Here is a 19,033-nt window from a genome sequence, read left to right on the forward strand (position 1 = left end):
AGTGTGAACACTTGTAAGGTGTTTCTGTAGTGTGAACTGTCTGGTGCTGTTTCAGTCCAGTGTGGGTTTTTTTGTGTTTGTAAAGAGTTACTCTTCGCATGAAACTCCTCCCACACCGATCACATGTGTACGGCTTCTCTCCAGAATGGATCCTCAAGTGAACATGAAGGCTTTCTTTTTGTTTGAAATTCTTCCCACACTGATCACATGTATATGACTTCTCTCCACTGTGGGTTTTCTTGTGTGCAATAAGGTTTTTTCTTTGTGTGAAACTCTTCCCACATTGATCACATGTGTACGGCTTTTCTCCACTGTGGTTTCCTTGTGTGAAATAAGATTTCCTCTTTGTGTGAAACTCTTCCCACACTGATCACATGTGTACGGCTTCTCCCCACTGTGGGTTTTCTTGTGTTTGTGAAGGGTTGCTCTTCGCATGAAACTCCTCCCACAATGATCACATGTGTATGGCTTCTCCCAGTGTGGATCCTCATGTGCTCATGAAGGCTTTCTTTTAGTTTGAAATTCTTCCCACACTGATCACATGTATAAGACTTCTCTCTACTGTGGGTTTTCTTGTGCGCAATAAGGTTTTCTCTGAGGGTGAAACTCTTCTCACACTGATCACACGTGTACGGCCTCTCTCCACTGTGGGTTTTCTTGTGTTTGTAAAGGGTTACTCTTCGTATGAAACTCTTCCCACACTGATCACATGTGTACGGCTTCTCTCCAGTGTGGGTCCTCATGTGATCATGAAGGCTTTCTTTTTGTTTGAAATTCTTCCCACACTGAGCACATGTATGTGACTTCTCTCCATTGTGGGTTTTTTCGTGTGCAATAAGGTTTGCTCTTTGTGTGAAACTCCTCCCACACTGATCACACATGAACGGCTTTTCCCCACTGTGGGTTTTCTTGTGTTTGTAAAGGGTTACTCTTCGTATGAAACTCCTTCCACATTGATCACATGTGTACGGCTTCTCTCCAGTGTGGATTTTCATGTGATCATGAAGACTTTCTTTTCGTTTGAATTTCTTCCCACACTGATCACATGTGTATGGCTTCTCTTCACTGTGGGTTTTCTTGTGTGCATTAAGGTTTCCTCTTTGTGTGAAACTCTTTCCACACTGATCACATGTGTAGGACTTCTCTCCCGTGTGGGTTTTCTTGTGTGCATCAAGTGTTCCTCTTTGTGTGAAACTCCTTCCACACTGATCACATGTGTATGGCTTCTCTCCAGTGTGGATCCTCATGTGATCATGAAGCCTATCTTTTCGTTTGAAATTCTTCCCACACTGATCACATGTGTATGGCTTCTCTCCAGTGTGGATTTTAATGTGATCATGAAGCCTATCTTTTCGTTTGAAACTCAACCCACACTGAACACAGGTATATGACTTCTCTCCACTGTGGGTTTTCTTGTGTGCAATAAGGGTTCCTCTTTGTATAAAACTCCTCCCACACTGATCACAGGTATATGACTTCTCACCACTGTGGGTTTTCTTGTGTGCAATAAGGGTTCCTCTTTGTGTGAAACTTTTCCCACACTGATCACATGTAAATGACTTCTCTCCACTGTGGGTTTTCTTGTGTGCAATAAGGGTTCCTCTTTGTGTGAAACTCCTCCCACACTGATCACATGTGTACGGCTTCTCTCCAGTGTGGATCCTCATGTGTTCATTGAGGGTTCCCTTTTCTGCGAAACTCTTCCCACATTGATCACATGTGTGTGGCTTCTCTCCACTGTGTCTTTTCATGTGTTTGAAAAGGTTTCCTTTATGTGCAAAACTTTTGCCACACTGATCACATGTGTGTGGCTTCTCTCCAGTGTGGATATTCATGTGGTATTTAAGGTTTCCTTTGTCTAAGAAACCCTTCCCACACTGATCACATGTGTGTTGCTTCTCTCCACTGTGTCTTTTCATGTGTTTGATAAGGTTACTTTTTTGTGTGAAATTCTTTCCACATTGTTCACATGTGTGTGGCTTCTCTCCATTGTGAATATCAATGTGTCGATTAAGCATTTCTTTTAGTCTGAAGCTCTTCCCACATTGTTCACATGTGTATGGTTTCTCTCCAGTGTGGATCCTCTCATGTATTCTCTGATAATCTGGCCGTTTGAATCTCTTGTCACAGTGTGAACACTTGTAAGGTGTTTCTGTAGTGTGAACTGTCTGGTGCACTTTCATTGCACCATATGTAAAAAATGTCTTCCCACACTTAGAGCAAACATGATCCTTCACACCAATGTGTCTTTTCTGATGTATCTTTAATGCAATCATCTGACTAAAACTCTTTCCACATAAATAACATATGTAAGGCTTCTCCTTTGTATGAGCTTTCAAGCGGTCCTTTAGAAATGTTCTTCTGCTTTGGTCACAGTTTTCTAGTCTCTCTCTAGAATGAGTAAGCAGATGTTTTTTAAAAACATCACATTTTCTGAAACTCTTTCCACACTGATCACATGTGTACGGCTTCTCTCCAGTGTGAATCCTCATGTGTTCATTATGGGTTTGCTTAAGTCTGAAACTCTTTCCACACTGATTACATGTGTACGGCTTCTCTCCAGTGTGGATCCTCGTGTGTAAATCAAGTGCTCCTTTTTGTGAGAAACTTTTTCCACACTGATCACATGTGTATGGCTTCTCTCCAGTGTGGATCCTCATGTGTACATCAAGGGCTTGTTTTTGTGTGAAACTCTTCCCACACCGATCACATGTGAATGGCTTCTCTCCAGTGTGGATCATCATATGTTCGTTAAGAGTTTGCTTAAGTCTGAAACTCTTTCCACACTGATCACATGCATACGGCTTCACTCCGGTGTGGATCATGACATGTTCACTTAGAGCTTTCTTTAGTCTGAAACTCTTCCCACACTGATCACATGCATATGGCTTCTCTCCCGTGTGGATCATCATGTGTTCGTTAAGAGTTTTCTTAAGTCTGAAACTCTTCCCACACTGATCACATGTGTGTGGCTTCTCTCCTGTGTGGATCCTCATGTGTACATTAAGGGCACCTTTTTGTTTGAAACTCTTCTCACACTGATCACACCTGTATGGCCTCTCTCCTGTGTGGATATTCATGTGGTCTTTAAGGTTTCCTTTAAAAACAAATGTTTTCCCACACTGATCACATGTGTGAAGATTCTCTCCAGTGTGGATTCTCATGTGGTCCTTAAGGGTTCCTTTACGTACAAAAGTTTTCCCACAGTGATCACATGGGTGTTGCTTCTCTCCACTGTGTCTTTTCATGTGTTTGATAAGGTTACTTTTTTGTGTGAAATTCTTTCCACATTGTTCACAAGTGTGCGGCTTCTCTCCATTGTGAATATCTATGTGTCGATTAAGCATTTCTTTTAGTCTGAAGCTCTTCCCACATTGTTCACATGCATACGGCTTCTCTCCAGTGTGGATCCTCTTATGTATTCTCAGATATTCTGACCGTTTGAATCTCTTGTCACATTGTGAACACTTGTAAGGTTTTTCTGTAGTGTGAACTGTCTGGTGCACTTTCATAGCAGCATATGTAAAAAAAGTCTTCCCACATTCAGAGCAAGCATGATCCTTCACACCGCTGTGTCTTTTCTGATGTATCTTTAAAGCAGCCATGTGACTAAAACTCTTTCCACATAAATAACATATGTAAGTCTTGTCCTTTGTATGGACTTTGAGGTGGTTCTTCAGGAAATGTGGTCTAAAAAATGTTTTGCTGCTTTTAACTGCTTTTGTTTCACACTCAGGCCATGTTTTGTCTCTTATTGTCAAGGAGGATCTCCAGGATGCTTCTTCAGTTTTGACATGATGGTTCTCCCCCTCTTTAATCAGTTCTTCAATCTCTTTGCTCTCTTCTATCAAGTCTAAAATTAAAGTAAAAATGTTTATTAAAAGAAAAGGTTTTCAGAAAATCAAAAAAAAAAAAAAATGTGAAAGGAAAAACCATATGTACCTAGGATGAATTGAGGGCGAGTAATTTCTTTGGTAATTTTTGGATGAACTAACCCTTTAAGCCCAAAAAAAAAAAAAAAAAAAATTGGATAGTTTAGGCTACTAGGAGAGAAAGATAGCGGTAAAGCACAAGGGGCGGTCATGTTACTTTTTGATGTTATTTATTTTTTTTAAAAATCAGAAATTTTGTAATACGTAAAAAACAATATTGGGGCTAAAAAATATGAAAGCTACAAAATGCGTATTTGCTTTACTTTTTGTACCCTCTGACTGAAGTTGTAATTCCTAAATTAAAAAAAAAAAATATTCAAAACAGTTGTTGGCTCATATTATTCTTTAAATTTTTTACAGTATGTCTTTTCTTTTTGAAGATGCCATTTTTTAAAAGCATTAGTGACTTATGTACTGTTAATGCCTTAAACTAGTAGTCCAAATAATGCATGAACTATTATAAAACTTATAGAAGAATGAATAATGAAGAATATACACAAACCTATTTGTTCTTCAGTATCTTCCAATTTTATTTCGCAGGGTTCTGCATCAGTCATGTTTTCAGCTTTCTTTCATAAAACCTTTCACTAATTGTTGCGGGAGGAGTTAAACTGTTGGTAAATTCCTGTGTAGTTGGAGGAGCAGATCTGCCAAATTCAAAAAATACATCCGTTATCAAATTGATGCTTATATTAATTCACACACATCATGCAATATTGCTTAACTTAAAATATACAAAAGCTTAAAGTATTCTAGGTCTATTTCAACATAGAGTGTCTTTCAGCCCTCACAGGGCTGTGGAGGCCGGGTATTTAACAATTTAACAATAAACTTGAGTCTGACATAAGTGCACTTAACAGTAAACTTCAATTATTATAAATAAGTGAACACAAATAGAAAGAAATATATGTAACCTTAATTAAGAAATTAAACAAGGTAAATGTGTATGGCAAACAAGCTTCTGCTTTAACCAACATTGGCAAGTTTATGCAGGAAGTACAGTTTTTCCAAATATAAACATCTAAAATGAATAAAAATAATTAATAATGTTTTTATTTTTTTGAATTCTATAATATTTCGTCACACTGCGGGATGTGATGTGACCGACATAAGAGTAGCGGCACGGCCATATAAACAACAACCATTGAGTGAGTCGCCGCAACACAGGCTTAAAATGTTGGGACACAATGATACCTTTTCTTCAGAACCAATCCAATCCTATCTCGAAAAATTGGAATATCTGCCGATATGATACAATCCGATACCAGCACAGTTTTTTCAAAGAAGAATTTATATACTTCTCTGTGTTGACCTGATTGTCACTCTTTTTTTGTTGTTAAACACAATCTACTAAATATAGACAACTACAGCTGGAGGCTGTGGAGAAAGCAGATTCGTGGACCTGGTGCAGAAGCAGGCCCAGCTTGAGAGAGTGGAAAGCGATGCTTGGAAACCTCCTGGGCTGATGCTCACAAGTCCTGGGTAAGCATACAGCGCACTGCTAACAGTTCCCCACTACCTCTACTCCATGTGTTTCTCTGCACAGGGCCGGTTGGACCCAAGACACGGTCTTCCCAGATGTGCTTCACTCCGACGCTGGGGACACCTCTGATCCTGGGGTACACCTGCAGCAGAGGACACGAGCCAGGCCTCAAGCGACGACCTCTCCCCCTCTGCCACCTCCTGTCTCCACCTGGAACTACTTTGCTCCCCTCCTCAAGATGGAACGTGCAACTTTGATTGTCAGAGACTCCATCGCTCCAACACGTCCGTGCTACGTTAGGCGAACATTAAAGGGCACACTCACTGCTTCCCTGATGCTCGTGTTCTTGATGTTTCTGTGCAGATACCCACGATCCTGAGGCCAACGAGGAACCCGGAGCAGTCGTGCTACACTCCAAGGTTAACGACACCATGCTGCAGCAGACAGAGACCACTGAAGAGGGACTTCAGCAGCCTGATCGAGACTTTGAGCAGCACAACCCTCACAACGACAATCATCACGCCAGGACCACTTCACACATATCGACGAGGACACCAAAGATTTTAGTAGACATTTTCCTTTAAATTAATGGTTATTGTCATTTGTGTAAAGAACAGAAACTGCCTTTGTAATTAAACTGGAATCTTTTCTGGGCGCATCCTAGGCTTTTTCGCACTGATGGCCTGCACCCCAGCTCCAGAGGACATAGCAGAACTCCCGTCTAAGGACATCAACAGGAGACTATGATCCATATGACTAGGAAGCCAATTCTCAAATAACTTGCTGATGGGTTTTGTTGTACAGCTGATTGCTGACCAGCTTAAATGATAGAAGTACTTGTGCTGTCCAGTCTATTAAGACTGTGTCTGTTCCCTGAATAGTAAGGTCAAAATATAAATTTAATGTAGGATCTAGAAAAATCTGATCATGATTAAAACAGAAAATATAAATAAAATGAACAAAAACAATTTTTTTAAATTTGGGCATTAACATTACATCACTCACACCCAAAACAGTTATTCTAAATTAAATGATCACAGATAATAGTTTTGATGTACTCTGCTTGACTTCCCCTGGCTAAAACCAAATTATTATATTGGTCTAAATGAGTCTACTCCACCAATCTACTGTTATAAGCATGAGCCCCATCATACTTCAGAAAACAGGATACAATAAAACAAATGTATATTCTACAGCATCTAATACATTCAGTTTCATCCATCGCAAGATAAACTGCAGTGCTTTACAACTTCTATAGGACTGGAAGAGCTAAATAAATTTATCAATGCATCTAAACCAACATGTTTATTTACATCCGGTACCCACTAAATTACTGAAAGAGTTGTTACCTGTAGCAGACGAAACGCTTCTCAATATTATTAACTCATCTATCTTTAGGTCATGTCCCAACCATTCAAGCTGGCGGTTATTAAGCCTCTTATTAAGAAACCACAACAAGATTCCTAGTGAACTGGTAAATTAAAGACCCATTTCAAATATTCCATTTATGTCCATTTTCTTTTTTTAAAGTTGCTGCTCAAATATGCTCCTTTTTTTTTGCAGGATCTGTATGAAGAATTCAGTCAGGTTTCAGGCCTCCAGCACAGCATAGAAACTGCACTTGCTTCTTGCGTCAGATCAAGGCTGCATCTATTTTCTAGTTCTACTTTATCTTAGTGCTGCATTCGACACCATAGATCATGACGTACTCATAGATCGGTTACAAAACTATACAGGTATTCAAGAGCAGGCTGTAAGATGGTTTAGATCCAACCTGTCTGATCACTACCACCATGTTTATTTAAATGGGGAGTAATCTTATTTATCTACAGTAAAATTTGGAATGCCACAAGGATCTGTCCTAGGTCAATATACAATTTGCAATATACAAGGCAATTTTTTTTCATCACTAATTGATGGATGTCTAAAATATACAAATAAGGAGAAGTCTAAAATAAGCAGGAGGCCTAGGCCTTAGTGTCTGTTGTTGAACCACAGGGAGACATTCAGAGTCGAGGATACTTTTTTTTCTTTTCTCGAATGGCTGATTGCACCAGTGAGACCTATGATTTTTTATTATTTTTTTGGTCGCACCACTGAGAAATTAGGTTGCACTCTAGAGCCCTGACATAAACTGTAAATACACCTAAATGCTTTTTGCGGATGCGGATTCCAGAATTGTTTAGTTATGTTGGAATGAAAGACACAGATGAACGAGTCAGTCTATTGTTCGTTATTCTGGCTCGGCTCGGTGTTCATCTTCAGTTCTCTCTTCACAGCAGTTCAGTAAGTGTACTGTTTGAGTGCATGCATGCATTACTCCGGGATATTGGACGAACTCGGAGGGAGTGTCAGCCACATTAAAAAAGTTAACAGCTTAAGTCATTTGTGGGATTAATGCTTATTAGAGATGCGAACCGTTTAAAATGATTCAGTTCGATTTGGTGAACTGAATGATTCGTTCGGTGAACCGGATATCCAGACTGCTTTGTTTTGAACGCTCTCTCACAACAGACACAGAAGAGAAGACATTGCTGAATAAAGTCGTTGTTTTTGCTATTTTTGGACCAAAATGTATCTTCGATGCTTCAAAATATTCTAACCGACCCTCTGATGTCACATGGACTACTTTGATGATGTTTTTCTTACCTTTCTGGACATGGACAGTATACCGTACACACAGCTTCAATGGAGGGACTGAGAGCTCTCGGACTAAATCTAAAATATCTTAAACTGTGTTCCAAAGATTAATGGAGGTTTTACGGGTTTGAAACAACATGAGGGCAAGTTATTAATTACATAATTTTACTATCTGGGTGAACTAACCCTTTAAGTAATATTCTAAACGGTTAATTCAACTTTTACTTAAAGTGCCCATATTATGCCTTTTAGACGATTACCTTTCATGCAGTGTGTCATGTAGCTGTATGTGATCATAAACATCTACAAAGTTGTGACGCCGACAATGCACGCTCTACATTGTGATGCTCTATGTCATGAAGTAACATTTTCATAATGTCCACCAACATTTTAGGTCCACCAACTTGCCTGCCCACAAACACAGTAAAGTTTCTATGTGGTTAATATCATTTCAAGATGACGCGGTTTCCTACGCTGTGAGAGAACATTTGTTTGATTAGCAGAGTGATGTCTCTACGGATCTGGACCAATCACAAAGGACTGCACAATCTGACCAATCACAGCAGTGAGGGCTCAAGGAACAAAGGGGTTTAGAGAGACTGATTCTTTCAACTGTTCACTGAGAATTCTCTGTGAACATCGCATTAAAGTCAGGGCTGCAGAGAGGAAATGGCATAAATCAAGAAACTCTACCGACCTAAGTGTGTATCAGTCTCCTCTATTCCTTCTCTGCAAATTTCTTCACTACTAAAAAATCATACTACCACAACAAAATTAACATCTGTTGTGACGTTCGGACACTTCAAAAGTTTCTCTTCTCAATTCGCCTCCAGAATATCAAATACCACTGCCTCCTTTCGTTTTAATTTAAGTCCTGCCCCCAAAATTTCTGGAACCCTGAAAAGGTACTACCTCGCCAGCAGGGACTTTGAGGGGCATTTTTTTACCCAGAACTTTATTTAGTTCCTGGTTCCTGCGGTGGAAACACACCAAGTACCAGCCCAAAGTACCTAGTTCCTGGGTAAATTTCCTGCGATGGAAACGCGGCTCAATTCTCCACAACACAGACCACTAATGCACACTCTCTCTTCTCCTTCTCTCTAATCTCAGAGACGGACGTTTCCAAACTTATCCTGTCCAGTCATCCTACTACTTGTCCACTTGATCCAATCCCCACTCACCTCCAAACATTTTCTTCTTTAGTCATACCTTCACTTACTCACAATATCAACTCCTCGGCCCTGGCAGGCCACCCAACCTCTTGTCCAAGCCCTTGTTCTCTCCAGACTGGACTATTGTAATGCTCTACTGCCGGGACTTCCTGCATGTACTATCAAGGCTCTGCAAAGCCCCTTTCACACTGCACGTCGGACCCGGAATATTGCCGGAACATTGCCGGGTCGCCTTCTGTGTGAAAGCAACCACGTCCCGGGATTGATTCCCACATTGAACCCGGGTAGGGGATCTAGTAACATTGCTGGGTTCAACCCAGGACGAGCGCTGTGTGAACAAAAGCCAGATATAATGCGGTGTCGAAGTGATGACAGGCGACTCTTTTACCGACTGTTTTGAAGGAAGATCAACGTTCGCGCCGAAAAAATATGTGCAAACTGTAATGAAGCAGAGATCAGTTTGTTCCTTACTTTCCGCGCTGACGCAGAGATCGTCTGCTTGCTTCAGTGAAAGGATAACGTGCCTAATGTTTTCGACTCATACATTACACGTCATGCCCTGATGTCATGTGACGTTACGGGATCTTCACGGGTTATGTGTGAAAGCACGCACATATCCCGGGTCATCACTGCAGTGTGAAAGTGCAAAATCTAGCGACCCGGGAACAATGGCCGGAAAACTTTACCCGTGTACTTGCCGGAATGGCAGTGTGAAAAAGACTCAACTGATCCAGAATGCAGCAGCAAGGGTTGTCTTCAATAAACAAAAAACAGCTCACGTTACTTCTCTCCTCATCAGGTTACAATGGCTACCAGTAGCCGGGCGCATCAAATTCAAGAGACTGATGCTTGCCTACAAGATGACCACTGGCACGGCAACAACATATCTAAGCTCACTAGCTCAATCTTATGTACCCTCCAGAAGTTTGCACTCTGCAAGTGAACGACGCCTTGTGGTGCCATGCCAAAGAGGTTCAAAATTCCTCTCACTGATCTTTTCCTGGACTGTGGTAGAATGACCTCCCAAACTCAATTTGAACAACTCATTTTCAAAAAACATCTAAAAGACTCATCTTTTTCACCAGCACTTAACCAACTAATTCTAGTATTTACCTTTATTTGTCTATCATAATCTTAAAAAAAAAAAAAAAAAAAACGGGATATGTGTTCTGTACTAGACTAACTTAGACTTGTCATGGCACTTGTATATTGTTATTGTTCTCTTGTTGGTCTGATTGCTTCTGTTGTTCTAATTTGTAAGTCGCTTTTGAAGGTGTGGATGTCGAGTTGCTATATCCATCATATTGATATTAATTATATTATTACATATCTTGCATTTCTTTGGAGAGAAAGGTTTTGTATTTCTTTTATCTAGGTTTTGAAACCAATCAGAACTTTGTTGACTTATGCATTGATGCAAATTAGTATCCTCTGTCAGGGTATAATTGTTGTTGATTTTGAATTGTACGCAGAGCGGCCTACGAACTCCATTGAGAGTTCTGAAGCGGACTTCTGCTGATGAAATGCAAACCATGTTCCTCAGTAAATTTTTCTTTAATTAAATGCATCTCTGACTTCTGGTCTTCATTAATCATATCTGGTCCTTGGGTTTTAACTGTAATTCCCCTACAGTTAAATGGTGGAGAATGCGCTGACAATCGTTCTATGTTGACATCCCTGATCAATCATTAAATCAAGGTAAGAAAGATTTTATATTTAATATTGTTGGTTAGGGACTGTCTGTAAGTGGAGGGAGGGCTGAGAGAAGGAGGAACGATAGACTCACTCAGACGTGAGAGGGTAGACATCAGCTCTGGGGTGGAGTAGGTAAATTGTTGTCTTGGCACACCTGTAATTGAAATAACCTTGTGAGTAAAAGGGGTACAAGTGCACATCGGTATGTCTTAGGATAAGATATATTTAGAGATGTGTACAGTTATAGGGAGTACCAGTGCAGACCTATAGAGCATCACAGTCCCACCCACAGCTGGTGCCTGAAGTAAAAATTCAATGCAATTTCTGCATTGACATTTGGGGTATAAGCCATAAAAACGTAACCATACATGGTAGACTTAAAACCAGCTACGGCTGTACTAAGCGATAGTATATGCTCACATAAACGTAAAAGGATCATGGGGCACTAACCTTGTTTTGATATAAATGCCTTTTATTCGCGATGTCTTGGCTAAGTACTTCATTACCCACAATCCTGAACAATCCCACACTGTTGCATCTGATTGGTGGAGCCATAGACAGTAGGTGGAGCTCATGTAAACGTCTGGTTAAACCCCGCGAAGGTCCGTGAAGACTGAAGATCATTAATAAAAAAATAAAATAAATGAAAAACCTGTGTTGCGTTTTTGCACGGTAGACTTATCAGTGCAATCATGATCTCCTTGGCTGCCATGAGAGTTTTGCAGGGAGGTTGGTAACTTAGCTAGGGTACTGTAGCCTTCATATTGTATGAGTCATATCAAGCATTTTATAATGCCACTGTCAAAACAATATTTAGCCTAGGCATACCTTTTTGTGCATTTACTAAACATTTGTGTAATGGCAACGACATGTGTTGACGACTGAGCGGTGATTGCAGTCAGGTACAAAGCACTGCACCATGTTGCTGACGTTATTGTTAACCACTTTCACACACGCACACAATATATAAAATACACGATGATAAATATAAAAATCAATACCTATATAAAACACTATTTATTTACACGATTGTAAATTCACTACATTCACTATATAAAATAAAATTCACTGGAGGAGAAAGTTCGCGCGAGCGGCCGTCATCAGATTTGGAAGTTGCTCAAAAGGCTCGTTGCCTAGTTCGCGGTTGTGGCTCCAGTCGAATTCAATGGGGCGCGGTGGTTTATGGGATGAGTAGTTCTGCGCTCGAAATTAAAATATGTACACAGTCTTGTACCTTTGACTTTTTTTGGATTTTCTCAATTTTTTCACTCGAAATGATATGTTATATGCTTATGAGTTCAGCCGTAGCTGGTTATCCTCACACATGCTCTAAAACTCTTTAGATTCTGATTTTTCCGAAAGTCAATGGGAGAAATGAATGGGAAATTTACTTCCGGCACCAGAGCCCTCTCGGGCTGTGGGCGGGACTGTGATGCTCTATAGGTCTTAGATAGAGACATGCAGCACTGGGTCAAGCACAGAGAGCCAAAGAGCATGCGAAGCCATAAATGGCAGTGCTGGGTCATGCATAGATTGCCAAAGCAAGTGTATAGGAAATCCCGAGAAGAATGTAAGATGCTAGACGGGGGTTCTAGTCGTAAATCGCTGTTCCAACTCTCGACCACCCACTATCACAGATGTGGTGCCCCGAGTTTAGGAAATAGGTCAGGTCAGAGGTTAGGGAACAGAGTATCCAAAATAAATTTGAGTTACAAATAGATAGGGATAATCTATATGCGCATATACAGATAGGGATTGATTGATCTGGGATGCATTAGGAACAACCCCGAAAGAGCTAAAATTTTGATTCATGGCCCTAATTGGATTGGACCAGTATATGGAAATTCTGGAATATACTTTGCAGTTTCATCAGGCAGAAGTCAAGTTCTGTTGGTAAGATCGCCGCCTCAATCTCTTTTTGGTTTATGATAGAAATTTGACTGACAAGCTAAGTAACATGCTCAGCCCTGATAGAAATAATTATTATCCAGAGATCACCCTCACATAAAGAAAGGCTGGTGTGAAGACAAAGGAGTGAATCCTGTTTATGTAATATAAGTTAAAAGCAAAAGGAGCTGTTAGGGTTTGTGGGTCCTCGAGGTCTGAGTGACGCAATAGTTTGGGTTATGTAGAACAGAGATAATTTGAACAAAAACTTTTGGATCTGCTGGCTAACCCATATTCCCATTGGAATACTGTAAGAAGGGGTGAATGTTTAAAGAAAAAAATTGTAATAGGCTCTATGGAGCTGCTTAAGAACACCTGTTGCTTCTGAATGTGTCATTAATTTAGTTTGAGTACAGTAATATGGTTTGTTAATTGACAAGATTTGCATAAAATTAATAACAATAATAAGGCAATGAGTATGATTAACAGTAATGTCATGATATTAAAATACATGCATCCATGGTGAAAGTAAAATGTAATAAAAAGGCTGCCGTATTACGTAATAACCTAGGAACTGTTCTAGGTTTTCGAGGAAATAATGATTATGATTATTTATATTTTTAAAGATGGCTCAATATTGGTCTTATGTTTGGTTTGTTTATTTTTGGTTAGATCACCATTATGTTTTTAACACCAAAATGGTCTTTTAAGTTTGGAGTGAAAGAGTATATTGGATTTTCAATCCCTCTCATTGCACCACTGGTCGGAAATTATAGATTTTCATAAAAAAAAAGGGTATCTTTACTGGGATTCAGGTAGGATTCAGTAATGAATGGATATGGGAAGTAAGAATGTATATGATAAGTATTTTGTACAAAATAATGTGTTTATTACTAGAAATGTCAGACCAGTACCAGAGATGTTAAGCTTATGCAGCTGCTTATGTTAACCAACAAGATATACGTATTTGGAGAGTTCATCTAGGTTTTGGAACCAAATTAGTATCCTCTGTCAAGGTATAATTGTTGTTGATTTTGAATTGTACGCAGAGCGGCCTACGAACTCCATTGAGAGTTCTGAAGCGGACTTCTGCTGATGAAACCGCAAACTATTTTCTTCAGTAAAATTATTATTATTAATTGAACTCATCTCTGACTCCTGGTCTTCATTCATCATATCTGGTCCTTGGGTTTTAATTGTAATTCCCCTACACTTTGGATAAAAGCATCTGCTAAATGATTAAATGTAAATGTCAAGCTCAAATCGGAAATATAACTGCAAAGTATCAATGATCCTGGACCAGTAATAGATCCACCGCCACTAAACCTTGTATCGTCATTGGCTTCTCAAACTGTCAGTCAAACCTCATTGTTCCTCTCGTCTCTCTCATGAATGAAGAGCAGCACGTAGTTTGGAGCTTCTCAGCTTGTTTTACAGTCTGAAGGTAAATAAACTCATACTTTTTATTAAATAAGCAAAGCATTTTCTTTACTCAAGAAACACTATATTTATTTTTGTATTTGAGGAGCAGATAAGAATGTCTTAACATTTGTTGTCAAGTCAGTCAAACAGCTTGTGCGAAGTGCTGAATCTTTTATAATATGATACTTTAGCCAAATAACAGAAAAAGCTGAGCGCCCACATAGCGGCAGAAAACTCTATAAACTGCAAGTTCATGAAAATGTAAATACAATGCCTGGCTGACAGCTAAAATTTATTTCGCCCATGTCACAATATGAGGTAAATTCAGCCCTGTACATTATACTGATTTTGTTGCCAAATTTGATTTGGAACAGTTTTTTGAATAAACAACTAAACTGAACTATTATTCCTGTCTATCTGCTTGACTGACAGTTTTATTGATCACTGGGAGAGTGTTGACTTTGTATGATGTTGGTTCAATATATCTTTTGAACATAAAATAATATTTTTGAAAAACAGCTTCGATGTAGTACTTTTGTCATGTTGCTTTAGCTTAGCTCGCTACATTTCACAGGGCTGTAGCTTTAGTGTAGTAAAGCTTCATTTAATGAAAAACTGACAGAATCTCGTAGATTAAAATCTGCAACTAGACGGATGTACTGTTACTTCCTCTACAGTCAAAAATCTGGGTTTTATTTTAGACAGCCACTTTTCTTTTGAAAACCATATTTCTCATATAACAAAAAAGCATTCTTCCATCTTGGAAACATTGCTAAGCTATGAAACATGTTACCTGTTTCTGATGCAGAAAAGCTAGTTCATGCATTCATGACCTCTAGACTGGACTATTGTAATGCACTTCTAGGTGGTTGTCCTGCTTCTTCAATAAACAAGCTACAGGTAGTCCAAAATACAGCAGCTTGAGTCCTTACCAGGTCAAGAAAATATGATCATATTACCCCAATTTTACAGTCTCTACACTGGCTACCTATTAATTTCAGTATCAGTTACAAAATATTGTGTTAAATATTAAAAATCTCTGTTTAAATCAAAATTAAAAATCACATCTCTTTCGCCAAGCATTCAAATAATGCATCTCATATTTTGTGACTGCAGTTGTTTCTGATCAAATGTGCATTCTTATTCTTTGGCTTGGGTTAAACGAATTAATTTTACTTTGTTGGAACAGCAGCTATGCTAATTAGGTCTCTATTTGTTTCTCTATTTTGTAGGATATACACAAGCTCCAGTCTGGATCCAGAACACCTGAGAAGAGATGATGCTGACCCTCAGAGGACCTCAGATGATGCTAACCCTGAAACTACATACAGAACTAACAAATATTTCTACTTACTATGCAATCACATTATAATTGCTGTTAATAATGTTCGTCGTCTTGTTGACTATGTCTTGTATACATTTTTCTGAAAATTTCTGTCATATGCACATAAACTGACAGTCACCACTTATAAGCTACTGCTCAATATTGTAGAAACTTAATTTTCTGTAAAGTTGCTTTGCAATGATTTGTATAGCTATACAAATAAACTTGAAATTGAATTGAATTTAATATTATTACGAACCTATAAGGCCCTAAATGGTTTAGCTCCTGTGTACCTAACTAGCCTTCTACCACGCTACAATCCATCACGCACCCTAAGGTCACAAAACGCTGGACTTTTGGTAGTGCCTAGGATAGCAAAGTCCACTAAAGGAGGTAGAGCTTTTTCGCTTTGGCTCCCAAACTCTGGAATAGCCTTCCTGATAATGTTCGGGGTTCAGACACACTCTCTCGGTTTAAATCTAGATTAAAAACGCATCTCTTTCGCCAACCATTCGAATAATGAATAACATAATTTTGGTATGCACTTATATCTGATCAAATGCGCATTCTTATTCTTTAGCTTGCATTAAACTAATTAATTTTACTTGGCTGGAACAGCAGATACGCTAATTATTTGTCTCTCTGTTTTGTCACAGGATTTACATCCCGTTGTAACTAGGATTTACACAAGCTCCAGTCTGGATCCAGCACACCTGAGAAGAGATGATGCCAACCCCTCAGAGGACCTCAGATGATGCTAACCCTGAAACAACACACAGAACTACCAATATACTATTGCATCATATAATAATTGCTGTTAATAATGTTTATAATAATGTTTATCATATGTCTTTATTTTTCTGCACATTTCTGCCATATGCACTGACAGTCACCACTTATTGTAGAAACTTATTTTCTGTAAATTTGCTTTGCGATGATTTGTATCATAAAAAGTGCTATAATAAACTTAAACTCTGTAAACAAAGCAGCAGCAATACTTTCTGAACTGTGCCTGTGTCCCAATGTGCATAATATAAATCCTAAATATTATATATGATAATTTTCCAATATTATTCAGGGTAGATAGTATGCACATTGGGATGCAGGGTGCGTCAATATTTCAAACGTTCATTTAGATATTTACATTCACTTTAGTCTTCACCCCATGGCACCAAATTAATACTTAAACACTTAACTATTTATTTTCACACTTTAAAACATATTTTTTCTTTTACTCTAACCTAAAACATGCCCTATCTATACATTGACTGGTTTTTATTATTGTTTGGTAACACTTAACAGGATTCATTAACATTAGTTAACTCCATAAGTTAATGTTAAGAAACAATGACTGCATTTATTAATCTTATGTTAATTCATGTTAATTTCAACTTTTAATAATACATTATAAAATCAAAAGTTGTATTTGCTAATATTATTAATTGCTGCTAACATTAACTAACAATAAATAGCTGTATTCTTAATTAATCAACAATAACAAATAATATTATCTACCCTAACAATTAGCGATTACACATTGTTATTTAATTTTAACTTACTTTAACTAATGTTAACACATGGGCCCTTATTTTAAAGTGGTACCAACTGTTCTTTCGTTTATTTGAACATAATCTTTTCTTTACTTTTTTTCCCTTACTTTAATTGTTTACTTAAACTTGTTAACTTTATATTTTTGTGTAATTTATAAATAGTCTTTCTTTAGTAAAAGATCAACTATTAAGAAGCTTGGGTTCGGGGGAACATGACTGCCCTGCTGGGACGTTCGCAGCTGGCTACTCGATGGACGCGTGGGAGAGATGGCGGCTCTACCAGCACGGGCCTCTGCAAAAGAAGCTGCTGGAACAACAAATACCCTGGAAGAGCACTGTAGTGAGACGCTCTTGCGTTCCTCCCCCCTCTTCCACAGACACCTGCTGATTGTTGACTCTGTCTAGGACCTGATCAAGGCTGTCTCCATGGCAACTTGCTGTGTCACTATCACAATCTGCAGACTGAGGCACTAGATTTGAATACCAGCTCTCCAGCCTAAAAATACACAAACTCATACACACACACACACCTCCCCATCCCCTCGCCCTCGCCCTCGCTGCTTTGTACCACCAGTCTGACAAGTGGATCTGTGACCAGCACCGTCGGGCAGATGGACCGGATGACTGATTGCCTGCGCTGGTTTACCTCCACCCCCCTTTTCCCCTCCCCTGTTGCAAAGTCGTGTTTTTATGGTGTTTTGATTATGTGCTTTTGTTGCTCAGGTGTTTTTCCTGTTCTCAAACTGTACTCCCAAAAGAGCATATTCTGCATCTTGTTTTTTTTCTCCTGCCTTCACTTATGTTATGGTGTATTTATTCTTCCCATGTACTGCATTTCGTTGCCTTGTACCCACATGTGCAATGACAATAACGTTGAATCTAATCTAATTATTATAGCCTATTAAACAGAGTCTGAAGCAAAACTATTTAAAATCTAGTGTAGGCTACTTTCTGTGTTCTGATAAATAAAATAATTGTGCTTGTAAATGTCTCCATATCCCCTTATTAAGCTAAAGCATATAATAATAACAATAATAATAATACATTTGCATTGGGCACCTATTTTTATCTATTATTATTTTTTAATTCGCTCCTATTTTTTTCACCTTAGGAGCTCATGTGCTACTTGAGAAAAAGGTAGCGACAATACCTGAAACGTTCAAAAAGCAAACAATGATGTGACTAAAAATCTATTATTTTCAATTCACTTTTTGTCCGGATGGTCACACGGCGTATGCCTGTGTTAACAGGACAAAAATTTTTGGTTAAATACGGGACAGTTCCGTCATTCAGAATGGTTTGCAACCCTGCTGCTAGGCTAAATGTTTATGTCTGTTAGCAGATACCAGAAAAGACGCACAAATAAGGCTGTACCAGATGAAAAACAATACAGAAATGACGATGTAAATGTTGCTTTAACAAGCTGTATCTTTATAATTAAAAGAATAAACAAATTATCTCACCTCAGAAGATCCAGAGATCCTGTGTTATGGCTCTAGCGGTAACTTCTTTTATGTTAATAGCGATTGGCAAGCGAGTAGTGATGTCCGGTTCGCGAACGAATCGTTATATTTAACCGGATCTTCTTAGTGAACCGGTCGAGCCAGTTCACAAAATCGAACTGAATCGATTGAAACGGGTCGTGTCTCGAGTACGCACCAATCCACGAATTACCTAAATTGGTCGGTTTATAAACGTGCCTGACACTCGCTCCGACTCGAATTAAACCCATATCCCGAGTTATTCAGTTAACGTTCCTCTAACAGTACATTGACTGAACTACTATAAAAAGAGAACTGACGATGAGCACGAGCAGAGCAGCTGATGGGAAGTTCGGATCATTTTTCCGACTCGGACTTTTGAGTCACGTTTAGCAAAATGAATCTTTTTTCGAGCCATTTCGTTAATTTTAGCAAAATGTAATTAAA

General features: G+C 38.9%; 1 pseudogene; it reads right to left on the bottom strand.

Annotated features, from left to right (window-relative positions):
• Positions 1-9: 9 nt before the first annotated feature.
• On the bottom strand, positions 10-18,858 carry LOC113081872 (zinc finger protein 721-like; annotated as a pseudogene).
• Between the last annotated feature and the right edge of the window lie 175 nt (positions 18,859-19,033).

This window comes from Carassius auratus, unplaced genomic scaffold (assembly GCF_003368295.1).
Source record: "Carassius auratus strain Wakin unplaced genomic scaffold, ASM336829v1 scaf_tig00035138, whole genome shotgun sequence".
NCBI classification, from domain to species: domain Eukaryota; kingdom Metazoa; phylum Chordata; class Actinopteri; order Cypriniformes; family Cyprinidae; genus Carassius; species Carassius auratus.